At 46.8% G+C, this 18,294-nt stretch overlaps 1 long non-coding RNA gene across 1 annotated transcript; it reads right to left on the reverse strand.

Moving 5' to 3' along the window:
* Positions 1–6,713: 6,713 nt before the first annotated feature.
* LOC123582345 lies at positions 6,714–7,424 on the reverse strand. Its single transcript, XR_006704336.1, has 2 exons — positions 7,312–7,424; positions 6,714–6,978 (listed from the first exon to the last, which is right to left on the reverse strand). It is a non-coding gene; the product is annotated as an uncharacterized LOC123582345 (long non-coding RNA).
* Between the last annotated feature and the right edge of the window lie 10,870 nt (positions 7,425–18,294).

The following is an 18,294-nucleotide window of genomic DNA, read 5'->3' on the forward strand; positions in this document are numbered from 1 at the left end:
TCCACTGCAGTAGCTCCTGATTTTTGGGTTATAAGTTTCCCAAATGCAGCGACTTCAGACAGCACCCGGTCATTAGCTCGAAGTTCTGTAGGTCAGAAGTCCAGGCACAGTGCGTCTTTGTGCCCTGCTGAGAGGACACGGCTGCAATCAAGGCAGCAACGGCTGAGTTCTCATCCCCAGGCTTTCAGGGGAACTCGTGATTCCAGCTCCTTCAGACTGTTGGCAAAACCCATTTCCCTAACGTAAGACTGAGATCGCTCTTTCCTTGCTCACTGTTGGCTGGCTGGGGACTGTCAGCTACTACAGACTGTCCTCACATCCTTGGCACATGATCCCCTCTATAAACCCTTTCACACTTTGACCCTTCAGGTAAGACTTAGTCACTTCGAACGTCACCTCTGATTAGGTCAGGCCCACCTAGAAAAATCCCCCTCCTTATTAACTCAGTCAAATGATTAGGGATTTTTTTTTTGTAAATAGTTATTCTTAAATTTTAGGGATGTTATCTGAATGTGTCATCATTCACTGTACAGAAAGCACAATTATTTCCCTTGTGGGAACATTTTTCCAAATACTTAGAGCAAATACAAAGAGCAGACTTTTTTTTTAAAGTTAAATATCTACAAGGAAACTAACCTTGTAATATACTCTTATGCCACTCCATCAATGCCCAACCAATACAAATATACCACTCTGTTTTTTAATGTGAAATTTATTGTCAAATTGGTTTCCTTTTTTTTTTTTTTTGATTTCCAATACTTTTTTCTAATTTTTAAAAAAATTTTTTTGATTAGGGATTTCAACTGTATTTGTAAAATTCCTTCATGTTTGTCCTATAAGGGAACCTAACCAGGGGGGTGAAATTCATCATATTCACCAATCTGGCCCGCTCTCAAGGGGAGGAAAACATGGAAGGCATGTATATCAGGGTTATGAGTCCGCAGAGCCATTCGAGAATTCTGCCTACCACACCAAGTTGTGACACCATCTTTACGATATGTTACTCTTCACGGTTGTTCTCCAGTTCATGACCTGCTAATGAGCTCCGCTGGTTCCGTGCTTACCTGTCCTCGAGCCCGTGTTGTATTTCCCTCACTAATACAGCATGACGTAGTTTCGTAATAGAGCCAGCCTACATACCTGTCCCCAACTCATATTTTTTTCCCTTTATTTTAGTGATTCATCTCTTACATATAACACCCAGCGCGCATCCCAACACGCATCGTCCTTAATGGCCATCACCCATTTAGCCCATCCCCACCCAACACCCCACCGGCAACCCTCAGTTTGTTCTCTATAAGAGTCTTTTACGGTTTGCCTCCCTCTCTCTTTTTTATCTTATTTGTCCTTCTATTCCCCTATATTCATCTCTTTTGTTTCTTAAGTTCCATTCACTGACTTATTTCACTTAGCACAATATACTCTCGTTCCATCCATGCCATTGTAAATGGCAGGATTTCATTCTTCTTGATCACTGAGTAATATTCCACTGTATATGTGTGTGTGTTTACATATACACATATGTGTGTGTGTATATATATGTATATATATATACATATGTGTGTGTATATATATATACATATGTGTGTATATATATGTGTGTGTATATATGTGTGTGTGTGTATATATATATATATATATATACACACACACACCCTACATCTTCTTTATCCATTTATCAGTCGATGGAAATTTGTGCTCTTTCCATAATTTGGCCATTGTTGATAGTGCTGCTGTAAACATTGGGGTGCATGTGCTCCTTTGAGTCAGCACTTTTGTATCCTTTGGATAAATACCTAGTAATGCGTTGCTGGGTCATAGGGTAATCTGCTGAAAATAGTTGTTTGCATTCCCTTATATCGTTTGTTTATTCTTTCAACTGACCTCTAGCATCATTGACTGTGTCTCCAGCCCCCCATCTAGAGACTGACCTATTCAAAATTTCATTTTGATCAATGAAAAATACTCACTGATTGGGAGAGAATTTACCCCCTTTCCAAAATTTATTCTTTCTAAATAATCCACAGTATGTATTTCAAATATAACTAAACACATATATGTTGGGTGTCTACCCTGCGTCAGACAGAGATGAACAGAAAGAATCACGTTCCACGGAGCTGGCATTGAGGTGTGGGAGGCAGACGATAACTCAAGTGGGTGTGACGACATGAGGTGATGCTAAGGGCCGTGAAGAACAGGGCAAAGTCACAGCAAATGACTGGCAGTGAGAACAGACAGCTTTGGATGAGGAAGAGAAATCTCTTTGAGATTATAGGCAATCTGAGATACGAAGAAACTGTCAGTCATGAAAAAGCTTCAGAGGGAAAAGCATTTTTGGCAAAGAAACAGTATGTGCAAATTCCCCTAGAATGGGACGGGATGTAATCCAACAGGTGGGTGGGAACCAGATATCTCAATCAAGGTTTTTTAATGTATATATATATATACATATATATATGTATGTATATATATATTAGCATTTATTCATTGTTTAGAGTGACAGAGACAGAGCATGAGTGGGAGGGGCAGAAAGAGAGGGAGACACAGAATCCGAGGCAGGCTCCAGGCTCCGAGCTGTCAGTACAGAGCCCGACGCGGGGCTTGAACTCACACGTTGTGAGATCATGACCTGAGCTGAAGTCATACACTTAACTGACTGAGCCACCCAGGTGCCCCTTTAATATATATTTTTGATGAATAAATTTGTACACTGTTCTCCATCTAGGCACTGTATACATTAAGGACGGATTACATATACTTTTTGGCTGTGAGTTCATTCTTCAAGTTCATACATAGGAAATCTATTGATTTTGAGTGTATTTCTTTTGAAATGGTCATATTACTTAATTGTTATTAATTCTGCAAGTTCTTCAGTTCGTGTAAAAGTGGATTTTCTCTTCTCTTGCGTTTCTGAGGTAGGCACTCGTAACAAATCTAGTAATAATCATTTTGCAATAATGGGAATGTTGCATCTTGGTTGTAAAAGGTCATCGCACCTTTGATTTCTCTTTCATGTTTTAACACTTGTTTTATTTTTGCAAATCTCCGTGAGAAATATTCTCTTTTTTTGAAGTTTATTTACTGATTTTGAGAGAAAGGGAGAGCACAAGCAGGGGAGGGGCCGAGAGAGAGGGAGAGAGAGAATCCCAAGCAGGTTCCGCACCTTCAGCACACAGCCCGATGCGGGGCTTGAACTCATGAACCATGAGATCACGACCTGAGCCAAAACCCAGAGTCAGAAGCTCAACTGTTTGAGCCACCCAGGTGCCCCTCTTTTGCCTTGTAATAAGTTGCGTTTTGTTTTAAAATGGACGGCACAATTCTTTTTTGATGTTCTTGTGTTGGATATAGGAGCCCTTCCCAATTTGGATCTGTTCTAAATAAAGCCACTCTAGAGTGTTTCTTTCTTTCAGAGTTTTTGTTTTGTTTTGTTTTTCCTCTACATCATTTTCTTTAAATGTATGAAGGAACATAAGATTCATCATGAGTTAAAAGGAATCGTTGGGGCCTCTGGGCTGTGGGTGAGGTACTCCAGCTGTTGACTTGCAATGACCTGTCTGAGGGTTTGCTTTATAAATAAAGAATATGAGTATCTTGGAGGAAAGGTGACACTCTGTGGCAAAGGTGGGAAAGAGGGAAGGAAGGGAGAGGCTGACTGACCGACCCAGGCAGCATCCTGAGAACACGACTAGGAGTCTGATAGGTGGCTTTTTTGTTAGGTGGCTCCTGACCATGGGGAAATGGCTCTCCCTGTGCAGGCAGAAGCTGGCATTCATAGTGACCTGAATCTGGATTCTGCGGTTGATTGGCTGAGCAACTCTAGTCCAGGAAGTTAACTCCTCTGAGCCTCGTTTTCTTCATGGAGGCTCTACCTTGTAGCTTGCAGAGGCTGCTATGAAGATTAAGTATGATCCCACAAAGTGCCAGGCATTGGGGCACCTGGCTGGCTCAGTTGGTTAAGTGTCTGACCCTTGATTTCGGCTCAGGTCATGACCTCGCACTTCATGAGTTCGAGCCCCGCCTCAGCACCGTCAGCCTGGAGCCTGCTTGGGATTCTCTCTCTTCCTCTCTCCCTGCCCTCCACCCTCAAAATAAATACGCTTTACAAAATAATAAAAGTGCTAAGCATCTAACCACGCACGGAACAAGTCCTCAGAAAAGCGATTTCCTTTCCGTCGCTTCCAAGCCCAAAGGAAACTTCTAGTTGCGATATGGTCTGCAGACGTTTCTGTTTCGTGTCCCACGCAGGAAACCAGCTCCGGGAAACTGGGAAGCGTCATAACTGTGGGGTTTTGGGTTCTCGCTGTTTCTGTCGTCATAAAATCCCCCTCATCATCCTGTCCGTGGCGTGGGTCACCTGGAGAACAGGACCTTTCCGTCTTCGGTCCAATTACATGTCCTGACATAGTAAAGCATGTAGGCAGTTACGTGCAGAAGAGACACGAAGTCCCTTGCACGCTAGGAGTGAGTGTACTCCTGAGTGAAAAACCACCCTGCCTGTGCCTTCTCCCTGTGCGGACGCTTCCCTGCCCGCTGCTTGCACCCCCCTCTGCCCACCAGCCTGTTCCCACTGACCCGACGCTTGTCACGATAAGCCTGCCTTACCCCTCCTGAGACCAGACTGCTGGCCTCTGCTCCTTTGCACAGACAAAACACCAAATTTCTCACATCAGTTGTGTGGATTGGGGTCCAAATTCTGCCACAGTTTTTAACCACCTGTTTGGAGACTGTTTCTCTAGAATTTATTCTCTCTTCTTCCACGCCGTTTCGCAAAGAAGGGGCTATTTAGGAAGCGACACGTAAAATCTAAGGAATTATCAGGGAAGTGTAAAGCACAAATGCTATTAAAATTCATGTTCCTGCCCCTGGATCGTTTTGTTGAAGTGACGCGGGCAGGTCAAGCCTTCCCGAGGTACAGTCACTGAGCTGTCTTTTAGGACTTCGTTAATGCCGGCCTGGACACGATCCAGCTGTCACAGGGCACCATTCGTGGGGGGCTAATTCTTGCCCACATACATATTAAGTGTCTGCGGTGCAAAGACAAAACAAAACGAAACAAAACAAACAAAAAACCGCTGCGGCTCTTTGACATGGAGTCAAATAATCACACCGTATTTAGGATCTGACAGACCCCACTGTAAAGCTCATCCCTTATACATAAATAACTCTCCCTGAACTCAATTTTGCATCTGGGAAAATGGAATGGGAACCTTTGTCAAATGCATATTTTTTTTAGGGTGTCAGTGGAATAATGCGTATTTTAGGCAGATTGGAATTTTGTAAGTTTAGGAAATCGGTTTAACTGCTATTTCTTGGGTCTCTGAAACAGCATCATTGCCATCAGTTGAACGTTTATGGCTTCTGCTTTGAGCTGCGGCTTCAGGGACAAAGCCCTCATCACCGCGTGCAAAGCTCACTTCCTTCTTTAAGACTTAAAAACAATGATCCTTCCAGTGAGGTTTTCTAGGTGAACCAAAATTGACTTCCTTTTGTTAAACCTCTGCTTGGCCCATCCCATCCACACAGCCCTGCCGCTGAGGGCCACCTGGTTTTGTTCTGAGCCCCAAACAACACAGCTTTCTGAAGCAAGCCCAGGACAGACTAGAAGCTTCCTCCGGAGTGTTTAGTAGGGCCTGGAGATTATTCATTTGTCCCTGACTATTGTCTGGGGGTGCATTAGAGCTAGGTTTATGTCCCCACAACCGAGTAAGCACTGGACAGAAGCCTCCAGCCCCAACCCTCTGTGTGGTCACTCTGCTTCACCGTACATCTTAAGGGTGGAGTTCTCAAGGGACAGAGCCTGAGATAGACATTCATACGCAAGTGACGTATTGAGACAGAAGCATGGAAAAGAAGGTAGAAAACAGGGGGAGGCTATCCGAAGGAGCTGGGCAAGCCTGTAACTGCAGGGGAGTCTAGCTTATACTAGATCCCATGGGGAGCTCTGGAACATAAATGGTACCACAAGGTCGGTCCCCTCGTGACATGGACACCAGCCTCGTGACATGGACACCTCTCGGTCGCCTATTAGCTGAAGGTACCCGTGCTGTGTGTGGGTGGAGAACGTGATTTGTACTCTAGGGGCAGGCGTTGTGTGGGAGAAAGCATGGGATACTGACCAGAAGCCCGTTAATTCAAGAACGGGACAAGTGTTGTGGTGGAGGGCGGTCCACGTGTGTATGGAGCCCCAGCCCAAGGAGCGCAGAGACAAGCATCCCGTTACAAGGCGTGGAACACACATGGAACGTGTCACCCACATGGAACCCTGGGCTGGGCTGCCGAATGCCCTGCCTCTGGCTCCCGCCTTCCTTCCTCTTACATCTTAAGCAATATCTCCCTCAGCCAAGGAGTCGGGCTTTGGAGCGAGACCAGATGGTTTGAGGCCCTCTTCTTCCATTTATTAAGAGTAGGACTTTGGGCAAATATCTGTCTCACGGGATTTGGCGAAGATCAAGCAGCCAGTAATTTTAAGGCACTGAGTACGATGCGTGATATGTTAGAGACAGGACGTGGTAGCCATGTTCGTCAGCTTCATCCATTGTCACCATCAACTCCATCGTCACCTTCGTCATCGTCATCCCCATATCCCCTCCTTCTTCTCCTCCTGCTCCTCCTCCCCCCTCCTCCTTCCCCTTCCCTTTCATCACAAGATGCCCCAGATTTCTTCATCCCAGATACCTTATGCCTCAAATAAAAGAAATCCCTCACTGGAGTGGTTTAAACAATAATAGGAATTTATTGGCTCGTAAAATTGTAAAATTGACAGCCATCTAGCTTGAGGTGAGGATTGATCCAACAACTCAGACAATATCAGCTCGATCCGTTTCCTCTCTGCCTCTCTGCACTGCCTTTCACAATGTGAGTGTTACCCTCTGACGCGGTGCAATAGTCCTGGCAGTTCTGGTCCCTTCCAGCTGTCGCAGACCTCAAAACTTCACACCGCACCGTCCAGAAAGGGAGAGAAAGTTCCGAGGGATCCTATGGAAGTGAGAGGAGGCATCTCTTACCCAGAATCCCCAGCAAGCATCTCACATTTCATTGGCTTTGAGGAGATTGTGTACTCACTTCTGGACCAGTCAGAGTGACAAGAGGAGTCGGCACAATCATGGGTGAAACTAGAGAGAGCCTGTTCTTGAGAGGGGAGGGGATCTACCACACTGAAGTCATATGACTGAGAATGGGGGTGCCCCCCAAACATGCCAAGTGCTATTTCCAGGTGGTGGTCGGCTGGAGGGAAGAGAACAAATACCCAAATGTCCCTTGCACTAACCTGTCACGTGCCGTTCCCTGTGCCTCAGGCAATTCTCCTACCTTCATTTTCCCATCTCATTCTGGCCCTTCTGTGCCCAGTTTCGTGCCTCTCCCGACCTCTCCTTTCTGGACTACCTTGGGTGCTCCTGCTGTGGGTGCCCCTAACACCCCCCGCTCTAAAAACACCCGTCTCCCCCGGGACTTATATCATTACATCTGGGTCACCTGTTTACATGTCACCAACCCATTGGATATATGTTTTGGGGAGCAGGAAACTGAGTCAGGCTGTGGTAATTATGCTAAAAATTATTTGAAAAGGGAAGGCAGGAATGGGTGAATGAGTGGCAGAATGAGTGAGTGGGTGGTACGATGAGTGAGTGAAATGACCTGGGCTTTGATCTCAACCCATTAAGGAAATAACTGTCTCACTTCCTACAGTCCAGGCAAACCAGGGGAGATCATGTTTTCCTAGCTACCAGTCAGAATTGATAGAGGCTCCTGAGTTGAGAGAACAAACAAACAAACAAACAACAACACTGAGGCTGGGGAAGAAACCAGTTTAACACTGTGAGAAAGAATCAGGAGTACAAAAATAGCAAATGGGTGCAGTTAACTGTGATTTAAATATCGGTCATTAAAGGACTGTCTCAGCCTGAATTACTAGAGTGAGTCCCAAGGCAAAGACCCTGTATCATCAGATAAAGATTGACCATTGGCCACGGTGCTGTGCCAGATGACTAAATCGGGTCTCCTCCACCTTCTCCGGACCGTCCCTCCCTTCGAGTTGACGTTCCAGAGACAGTCACGAATCTGGAGGTACGCTCAAAGGTAAGTCAGCATAGACTTAACCGGAAACGGAGCCCAGGACTGTCTTTGGCAGGCATCTCCCCCTAACCAGGAAACTGACCATTAATATCTACTGTGGGGCTTACATCAATGCAATCATCCAGGGGTTTGGGTAAAGATAAAACTTCATCTGATATTTAAAAAAAAAAGTCTGCATCAACATCACGATATACACAAGGAGGAACATCGCTGGCCATCAGGCAGTGGAACGTAATCAGGACGTGTCGCCTTTATACGGCTCTTGGCATCTCACAGACGACTTGGCATTTGTGATCCCATACCCTGCTCGACCAAATGGGAGGACGACACTGCTTCTCCCATCTTACAGAAGGCAAAACCGAGCCTCAGAATACCAACAGGACTGGTGCAAAGCTGCTAATAATTGCCCATCTAATGATTTGAATTCAGATCCTCAGATAGTTTCTTTTTTTTTAATTTTCTTTTTAAAATTTTTAAAAATTTTTATGTATTTATTTATTTAGAGAGAGCACAAGTAGGGGAGGGGCAGAGAGAGAGAATCCCAAGCAGGCTCCGCCCCGACAGTGCGGAGCCTGATGCGGGGCTCGAACTCACGAGCTGTGAGATCATGACCTGAGCCGAAGTCAGACGTTTAATGACTGAGCCAGCCAGGCGCCCCTGAACTCACATCTTCTCTTATACACTCAATACAATTACTCACTCTCCTCCTATGTCAAATGTGAGCAGGATTAAAAGAATCATAACTTTTGATAAAGAGTGGTTTGGTACAGAACGTCGAGCATGTCAGTCAGAGTATCGCTGGTGTGTGTACGTGTGTGTGCGTGCATGCGTGCATATATGGTATGCGTGTGCACACGAGTGTGCATGTGTGTTTAAATATGCACATGTGTGCATTGTCTGTGTGTGATTATGTCACATGAGCGTGTGTGTGTGCAGATACATCTATGTATGCGCATGCATGCTAAACAAATCAAAATAACAAACAAAATAACACAAAAAAAACGCCCCCTGGAAGTCAAAAAAGAGAATGATTTTCCAGCAGGTTCCTGCAGAGCCCTTCTCTTTATTCCTGAGAGGTTCAATTAACGGATGCAAGTCATAAAACAGTGCATTTTCTCCCTGCTATGATGCATTGTTTTTAATCTCACTGCCTTGTATTATATCACATTCCTATAATTCTTCCAACAGGAAAAGGCTTGTTTCATGAAAATATAGTCCCCAGCATTTGAAATATAAGTTCACATGCAGGCAACATATATATCACCGAGCCGGCAAACTAACTCACTTACTTAATCCACTAAACTTCAGGTGCTTCCTATATTATGTGAAATGGCTTGAAACAGGCAGAAGCTGCCAGGACCCATCACCGCTTCTTTGCTCAAGAGAGACAGGGAGCAGGGAGGAGGCGGGAGTGGAAGTTCCCTCTGTGGACGCCACAATAACATGTCTTTCATTATTACCCAGTGTCAGAACACTGGGTAATGTTCATTGTGCATGCACAATAAATTACTATTTACCTGGCAGTGCCTTTGATAAGCCCGTCTCCTCTCCCTCTTTCTGTCCACGCAGCACGGAGCAGCGAAACCCCTTTGCCTATAATTCTTATTAAGGTGATACCTTTTCTGAATAAGAAAGTACACACTTCCAAAGCCCACAGTCTCTGGGGTTTTTGAGGGACATTGTTTTTATTGGTTCCCTTTTATTCCTCCCACCCCGCTGTGTTTTAATGCTATAGTGACTTCTGTGTATACACCTCTCATATTGAAATGTCGGCGGCTGCAGATATATGCAATATTAAAGAGCGCTTATGAATTTTTGACATCTAATTAGTCGCTACCCAGTTAACATGTCAGGACTCAGAGGGATTAGGGAGGCAGCCCTTTCTGAATAAGTTACAGCGAGGCCCCTGTCCTTTTCATGTATTATTCTTTAATGTAGGTGGTGATTATTTGGCTGTGATTAATTGATGAAGCTCATTGGTCTGGCAAGTGGTACCGAATTCACCATCCCTCACTTTTATTTCTCTCCGTGGGGCTCCCCCCGCTTCTGCGGAAGGACTAGCTTCCTTCCAGGCAGTCAGGCCTCTCCCTGTGCAGCCGTCAGGGTGGTGGGGCCGTTTGGGGGCCTGGCCTTGACCTCTTGCGGCTCCTTCGCCCCCCCAGGTCAGCCGTGGCCTTTGCGTCCCGCCCGCCCCCCTCGCCTGCCCCCCCCCCCCGTGGAAGCCCCACGCCCTGCAGCCCCAGCCAAGGCTCCTCCGACCTGGCGCAGCTCCCCTCAGCTTCAGTTCCGGGTGCCCCCCCCTTCTCCCATCCGAGTTTTCAAGCCGCGCTCAGGGCGCCTTGAACACCTGTAGCACCCCGAGGCCTCGCTTGGCTCCCGGGTTCTGCTGCCTGCCCAGACGCCAGGTGACACTCGGGGCTCTCCAAGGCCGCTCCTGCCATTGTCTCCAGCTGTGGGGCCCCCAAGAAACCACAAGGGTGAAGAGGCACACAGCCTCCTGGTACCACCCGGTCTGCCCCTGGGGCTGAGGGACGCCAGGCCCTAGAAGAGGCAGCCACACGAGCGGAGGTGGAAGAGAGGATGTGCCGGCTGCCTCCGAGGGCCCTGTCCCCCCATGCCCAGCACTCCCGCTCCAGAGGGCACGGCCCCCCACATGCCCAGCGCCCCCCCCTCTGCTCCGAGGGCACCGGTCCCCTGTGCCCAGCGCCCCCCGCAGCCCCGCGCCTCCACCCCAGGGCGACTGGACAGCCTTCCCTCATTCTGCAGGTCACCCTTCTCAGGCTCCGTGCTCCCTGAGGCCGCAGTCCGGGCTCCCCGGGCTCCCCCAGCCGGGGACTGGTGCTCTCTGGGGTTGGCGGATCTCACTGTCTTGGGTTTGAAGATGGTCAGGGATTTGTAATTTTCGAGATAAAGCAAGCAGGGAAGGGGTGTGTGCTCTACAGCCCTGTGTTTAGACAGGGGGTTGCGGAGAAGGTTGGTTTTTCTGCAACTTATGACTCCCTTCAACACACCTGTGCACACGCACGGGCACACATAATGGGCACACAGGAGCACACGCATGTAGACACGCACAGGGACACACACACACAGACACAAACGCTTGCACACACACACACACACGCACAGACACCCACCCTCTCCCCGCTGGCTTTCCAAACAAAGCTTCTGCCCGCAGACTTTTCTACCCTGGCCTCCTGGTTTTACGGGCAAATAATTACTTTTTGCAAAGCAGATTCACCCCCGTGACAAACCCCCCGCGTCCAAATCTATAATTGGGGCGGTTAGAGCTGCGGCCCATTTGTCTGTTTAAACGCGCCAACTCTGGACAAACCATCCTAAAAATGTGTAATTATAAATAAACCTTCACCTACCTCAGCTGGCGGGGTTTTTAATGACGGCACTTGATGTCAATCAAGGCCAGGGCTGGGCGTGCGTGTGAGGGGCCATTCCAGAAATTTCGTGGACATAAGCCGTTCCCCTTATTCTGTTATCTGTATTTAAAAGGGGGAGAGGGGAGAGGAAGCCGGGAGGGGAGAAGGGGAGAGGGGCTGGGGATAGAAGGTGGCGGGGAAGGCATTTTAGCCAAAGGGCAGTGTCCCACCAGGGGGAGAGCCGGGCCCCCACGCCCTGCCCCTCTCCCCTCTTTGTCTCCCAGGCCCTTCCCCGCGTGGGGGTGAGCAGCGAGCCAGGAGTGGGTGTCTATTCGCGGCTGGAAGGGGTGGGGGTCGCTGGCACTCCTGTGGGGGCGAGGCAGGGGGGCAGCAGGGAGAGCAAGGCTTGGGGGGGGGGGTCTTAAGAGGGAAAGTAATCAATGGATGCGTATTCACTTTGTCCTCCGAGGCGGATTCTACCCGAAGGAAACACTGAACTTTGTAGTGTGAGCAGCAGCTGAAATTTAGAATTATTGTTTCCTTCTAACAGAAGACTCATTTTCCACGGCCACATTTGCAGCATAATAAGCTTTTTGTTATTTTTTCAATTAGAGTCAATTGACCTAACAAAATGCTTGGCAATTAAGTGATTTTTGTAATGGTCCGGGGGTAATTTAGCCGAGCTTGTCAGCTGTGTTTCATGAAGCCGAGATGTCTTTTTTTTTTTTTTTTTCCGCGGCTTCTCTCTCTCTCCCTCTCTCTCCTCTCTCTCTCTCTCTCTTGAGCATAATGGCTCATAATTTCGAAATCTTTTCCTTCTGTTTCCCTCACAATAATTCGCAATTACAGGAAGTTGTTGGAGGTGATTTTTTTTTCTACCTTGCCTTTTGAGTCAGTAATTTTAAATAAAATGTACATACTTATAAAAAGGCAGCTATTACTGAAATCACTTTTTGTGTAAACTCAATTATTTTATGAATAGTGACACCAGCTTATATGGGTCCCGCTCCCGAAGGCTGAGGCATTATTATCTTCGGGGTAAAAGGTTTGGAACATTCAGAGCACTCTTTCCAAATCGCACCAGCTTTCAAGAAGGTAAACACAACTCGGGGCGAGCGGGAGGCGGCCGGGTTACCTGGGCCTGAAAAAAAGACAGAGGGAGGCATCATCTGCAGCCTCCCGGCCGCCCCCGCCCCTCGGCAAGTCCTGGACTTGAGCTTCTCATTCTCTGATTTATGAGGGGATTTCTCATTTGCCTAATTGATGCATTTTCTTAAGACGACATCTGGAGTTACATTTCCCTTTTAAAAGGCTGCCGTTAGATCTGATGACTGGATCAGATGTTCCTTCATTGGATTACTATCTGTTTATACCTTTATGAAAAAAAAAAAAAACACCAACAACAAACAAACATATTCCGTTTGAATCTGCGTGGTGCACACTTCTAGAAACAGCCAGGAAACTGTGTGCCCTTGTTCTTTCGAACAGTTTTGGCAAAAGGAGGTAATGCGAGTCCTCGTGGGGCTGCGTGTTATCGAGCTTCATCTGTAACCTTTAGAAGGCGCACGCATGCTTCTGGGTTACTAGACGTGGTTCACGCCAGTCTCTGGTCTCACACCTGAGTTAGAATCCCCTGTTGACTTCTGTTGGTCCCCATCGTGAAAAACAACTTAAAGGCGACTCACTTGACTCCTTGGCAGGAAACCTTCCAGTAGGGGGCAGTAGGAGAGCAAGCCAGCCAAACTCCATGTTGGCTAGTTAGCCCTTCACCGGGGCAAGACCACCAGCCCTGAGAAACCCATCGCTTCCTGGCGAGACCCAGAGCTAGAGAGTTCCATCTGGGCTTACCACGGGTTTTGAGCTGGCTTCCCAATTCGTCCTGGACAATGTCTACTCAAATGCTCCTCCCTCTCCACTGAGGGTCTCTGTCTTTCCAAAGGGGCTCATCAGGCTGTGGTTTTTGCCGTGTGGGTGCTAGGAGCTCCGGGCAAATCCCCTCCCAAGGCTGCTGAGGCAGCACTGGGAATGGGGACTTCTCGGCTGCTGAGGCTCTCGCGAGGCCTAAGGAGACAGATGTCCAATGCCATTTGACTCATGCTGACTTACTTGACACCCAAATTGAGCCCTTATTTCCTTTTCCTGCGTCTCAATTTCCCCAACTCTAAATTGGGGAGGTCGGGCTAGATACCATCTGCAAAACAATGGCACATTCATTCATTCTTTCCTGCCTGCACTCTGTCGTTCATTACTACACGCATGCATTCATTCATGCTTTACTAAATGCATGTTTATAGGGGAAGACACATTTGGTGTGTTAACAGGGTCATAGTATTCTTGGATTCGAAGTGATCGCCTCTTAAAATACGGGATCTTAGTTCAACTCCAAGCGGTTTCTTTATGTTACTATTTTATTATTATTATTATTATCATCATCATCAGTTGTAAAAGTTGTCCTCATCAAAGACATAAAGAGATGTTGGAGACGTAGACTTATTTCTCGGCTTTTAATGAGGTGTGTCCTTTCCACGGTGACATTCTACTGGTATTTTGAGATATTGGGACGTCTCGCCCTATTTCTCTGGTGGTCAGGGACAGCGCTCGGTGTGGTTTAGTTTAGATTCTAAGTCACAATGGTTTGGCCCGGGCTGGGGCTGGGCCAGGCCCCGCAAGGCTTTGATTAATCCACTGCACCTCTCATTTTCCTGACTATAAAAGGAGAAGCTTCAGTTCTGAATAAGCGTCTTGCAGAAGAAAGAAGCCAAAGCAGAAAGTATTAAACTTTCATCCAACACCATAGGAGAGATGTAGTTATTAAATTTCAGCTGCTTATCAAACTGATGTAAAAGTCATTTTGCATGATTGCTTTGCATCCTCAAATCTTCTGCTTTTATTTGCAATGCATCTCTGTGCTTTCTTATTAGAAAAATACTCAAAGGATGAAAAAGCTGATAATATTATTCAGTTTTGACAATTAGGTAGAAAAAACCATTCAAAGAAGTGCTTTTTTATTGCAGCTGGTAATAATATCGGGGGTCCTCTTGATAGCAGTCTATACTGATGCTACCCAAGGTGACACTGGTTTTATCTTCTAATTGTCACGTACCAGTTGTACTGGATCCGAGCAAGGGAGGCCATTGCCAGTCTTTTCATTGGTACACATAACTCCAGTTTATGTGACACGTAGAAATACACTGAGCCCCTTGCATTTGCTTATTCTTGTCTTTATGGCTGGTCCACTATGCTTATAGGACCCCGGAAAGGGACATTGGCCATTCATTCAGTGTGCCCTTGTTGAACAATTACTGTGCGCTGGGAAATGCGTTAGGGCCCACGGAAAGAAGTCCAGGCAGGAGTCCGCCTACAACTGAATTACATTTCTTCTTCTTCGATGAACTGGCCTTAGTTTACTTTTAAATTATGTACACATGCAGCTTTATAAGTGACGCAGACATCCACACATGGGTAGAGATGTGGTATTTTACCATCGCTTTGCTAACTTCGCATGGTCCGTAGAAATCAAAATGGTTTCTTTTTATCTGTTAGCCAGTTTTAGAGACCCGATTGGTAAGGTAAGCCCTCTCTAATAGCTTTCTGAGCTAGAGACTCACTTTCTCATTGGACAGCAACGGGAACTGAAAGTGACTTGCCCAGGGTCACAGAGCTGGTGCGGGAGTCCAGCCTGGTCTGTGCCCCCGTAAAGAGAGTGCCATTTTGGACCCAGCCTATTGGCAGGAGCTCCTCCCAGATTCTTCTTCCCAGAGTCTCCACTACCTTTTGGTTGCGGTTTTTTGGAGACGTCAGCACAACTAATCATGGCCCACTAATGAAGGCAAGTGTCAGGCCTTCCAGAGCAAAGATGGGGCAATGGGAGGCCCGCCCTCCTCACCTTCCTTCACACCCTCCCATCTATCTACCCTGCTCTGAGGTAGGGAAAGAAGCCTTGTTACCCCATCCATGGGACTCATACTGATACGGGAAGGGGAAGCTCCTGAAATCCAGTCCTGGGGAGGTCAAGAGCCCTCGGTGGAAGAGGGGAGTAGCGGCCCCACCCAGGGGAAATAGTTCTCATTGAAACTCAGGAGCGATCAGAATTAACTCAAGATTTACTGAGCACCTGCTATGAGCCAGACAATGTTCTTGGTGCTCAGAACGGTGAAAGGAACGAACAGGGGCAAAGCTCTCGCCTCCAGCTGGCAGTCAGGCTTACGGCACCAGGCACAGTAGCATCTAAGAAGGCTGTGAGCGCTACAGACCAAGTATCAGTGAGCAAGGTAAAGGAGAAGAGGGAAACATTTCCATATTGGGTGGCCTGGTCAGACACGCGGGAACCAGCCCCAGATCCGTCTTGAGAAGGTCTTCTCCTCCCTCTCCTCCCTCGGTCTCACGTGTCATGATTCTGAAAGAGGAAGCGGAACTCAATCAAAGGTTTCCAAACTTGGGTGATCTTCGGAATCACTAAGAAGAGGTGGGTTTTTTTTCTTCCTTTGTTTTTTGTGTTTGCAGGTTTTTGTATGCCATCCCAACTCACCTATAGTTTCAGGCTATGAGGTTATTATGATCCAGGGCCTAGGAATCTGCATTTTTGTTTTTTACAAAAGGAGCCCAGGGAATTTCAGGCGTGCGACCAAATTTGAAACCCTGGACTGAGTGGCTGGGTGCACCATAAGGGCGCCATAGCCCTTATAATCCCTGTGACCTTGAAATTATTCCTGAACACAGGAGTATTCTTTATTCCCAGGGTTGTTAATGGGGGTTAACTGATCCAAGGTTTGTTTAGTCTAGCACCTGGACCAGGTCTCGGCATATCTCTGGAGCCCACTGTTCCCTTTCTATGCCACCTTTCCGTTCTAACATCAAATCCTATTTCTCTGGAATGATGAGCACAAGACAAAGACATCTGAAGAAGCAGCAAACTCTACAAGGACTGAGAAAAGACGAGAATACGGAATTGGATGAGCCGTTACCCTGCCGAGAAAGAAAACGGACTCTAAGCCATAATTCAGGCGAGCCAATGTTATCAACGTGGTTCACAAAATACGCCTGCAGTTAGCGGAGATGCTGAAGAAAGGCTGGACTTCAGTGTTTCCATAATGAGTGCATCTTATACTGGATGAGGTTTGATTTCCTCCAGGTCGGGGGTGAGGGAAGGTGGCGATCCTTGCGTCTAGTGGGCTCCCGGCAGACAAGCACCGGCATGGCTCCTGCCCCTTCGCGCAAAGCTCTGACACGCCACCCCTGCCCTCAGTGGCCTGGGTGCTAGGCAGAAACCTTTGTCTCGTTCATCACCTCAGCTCTGACCAAACTGAAATTGCATTTGAGGAGACGAAAACGAAGCAGAAACAGAGATGCCAGAGATCCCCCGCCACGTAAATATTCATGGATGGAGGCGTAGAATGGTCCCTTCCACTTTGGTCTCCCAGGAGGGCTCCTTCTCATTCCCCCCACCACCGTCTCACCTTCTCTTCTCTAGTATATATTTTCATAGGACTTATTCCCACCTGATAGATCATCTCTTTCACTGTTGGTTGTTTTCTGTGGGCCGTCTCTTCCCCTGACGGGAATGAAAATTCATGGGAGTCAGGGCTTTAGGCTGACTCCCATTGCATCATAATAGGTGCTCAATAAATATTTTTGGAATGAATTAATTTCAACTTACTCCTGGGTTCTTACTTACGGATGTCACATTCTTGCCTTGTTACTCTTTTCCTTGCGGTTCCCTCGCCCACTAAGCTGTCATCATCATGCTATACCTAGCTGATAGAAAAAGGCAATTCAATTTCTTTAATCTTTATTTTTGAGAGAGAGAGAGAGAGACAGAGAGAGAGAGAGAGCATGAGCAGGGGAGGGACAGAGAGAGAGAGACGGAGACAAAGAATCGGAAGCAGGCTCCAGGCTCTGAGCTGTCAGCACTGAACCCAATGCGGGACTTGAACCCACGAACCGTGAGATCATGACCTGAGCCGAAGTCGGACGCTTAACCGACTGAGCCACCCAGGCGCCCCTAGAAAAGAGCAATTCAGAAAGAAAAGAAAAACAAAGGAGAAAGAATAGACTAGTAGAAAATTGAACATAAAGGTATTCAATTTAGCATTATCGTCTTTATACATTACAGTGGATGCCCGGACACTGTATAGATCTTCTAGCTTGCATTTTCATTTGGGGCACACTTTTATAGAATCCACCATGGTAAGGGCAGAACAGGATTTTAACGGCCAAGGGCAATTGGCAGATTGGTTTGTAAAATTGCCAATTTCTAATATATTACAGGGACGCAGAAAAGAATGAGACATATTTGCAATGAGTCAAATATAGATTTTATTTTTGAAAACATACTTTGATTAATTTCAGGTACCTAATTATCTCCTCAATTTAACAACTATGTCTGTTTCAATGACAGCTTTTAAAAATATTTGACTCTAATAAACCTCCCCTAAAAACTTGTTATGCTATTAATTTGATAATATTTTTTAATGGGACTGTTCATTTGGTAACGAAAACCTAGTGCGTGCCTTAAGAAGTCAGTCCCTTCAAAAATGGGATCCAAAATAGTATTTTACTATCTTCTTGCCAAAATGGCTGTGTTGGGTGTCCACACCACCATCTAGTCTGATGGCCTTGGCTGATGTCTCTCGGAGACCCTACAAAGCCCTCAGGTCCACATGGACTCCAGCTGTGCAACTGATCCACAGTGCGGTTCAGTCTCCTACACAAACACAACTTGAGAAACTCAGGATCCTGCCATTGCCCACATGTTCTCGATAATGATGATGAAGATGTCTCTAGTGGATAGATATAGATATTCCTTCCCTTCCTTGAGGGATTGTTTTTCATCAGCAACAGCAGATTA

This window comes from Leopardus geoffroyi, chromosome B3 (genome assembly GCF_018350155.1).
Source record: "Leopardus geoffroyi isolate Oge1 chromosome B3, O.geoffroyi_Oge1_pat1.0, whole genome shotgun sequence".
Classification (NCBI taxonomy): domain Eukaryota; kingdom Metazoa; phylum Chordata; class Mammalia; order Carnivora; family Felidae; genus Leopardus; species Leopardus geoffroyi.